Raw genomic sequence first — 929 nt, forward strand, 5'->3', positions numbered from 1 at the left:
AGGAAACCGGGGAAGGGGGTTGTATTTTTTTTAAATATAAAACGACGTCGTTTTAGTCCTTTCTAATGGTAAGGATGGATGGAAATTATTTTAGGGACTATTATGAGTCTCGGAGAACAATTTCGAGGACGAAAAAATTATTTTAAGGACTACTATAAGTCTCGAAAAACAATTTCATGGACGAATTTGAGTAATTATTAATTTCAAGGATTACTTTAAAACTCGAGTGCAAGTTCAGGGACCATTCTAAGACTTAACTCGTGATATTGATATATGATTAAATATTAAATAAATAAATAAATAAATAGATGACTTGTTTTGAATTTTTAATACCAGAAATCTGTCAGAATTAGATTCTTATAAAAGCCACACAAACACGTAGCTATTTTCGCCGGTTACCAAATCAAGTTGATTACCAATAGTATGATTTCACGTTGATTATTACGTCTTTCTACGTGATTAACAGACCTTCCTCCTTGCACACACACCACTCGCTTGTAGATATGGATAAAAATTTAATTATAATTTTATAAAAAAAAATTATCCTTTCTGGGGATAGTCAATTAGATGTTGCGAAGGCAAAGCCAATTGACTAAGGCCATGCAATATCTATGTTGTCCATGCTAAGTTTGAATTATTGAATGTGATGCAATATTTGTTAACCTACTCTATGGTGATGCTAATCATCATATATGTCAAATAAGGAACACCAAAGGAGGTAATGCTCTCTTTGACCATTTTGACGACCAAAATAAATTACATAGGGCAACAATATATTTGGCTTACAAGTAATTTGGGAAACAATGACATAGGTATATATCAGAAAAATTTTCATGCATCATAAAAAAAAAGGCTAAAGTATATTTTGTCCTTGAAATTTATCAAAAATTTTAAAAATATTTTGTTTCAATTTTGTTTCAATTTTAAAG

Source organism: Arachis ipaensis, chromosome B02 (assembly GCF_000816755.2).
Source record: "Arachis ipaensis cultivar K30076 chromosome B02, Araip1.1, whole genome shotgun sequence".
Lineage (NCBI taxonomy): Eukaryota > Viridiplantae > Streptophyta > Magnoliopsida > Fabales > Fabaceae > Arachis > Arachis ipaensis.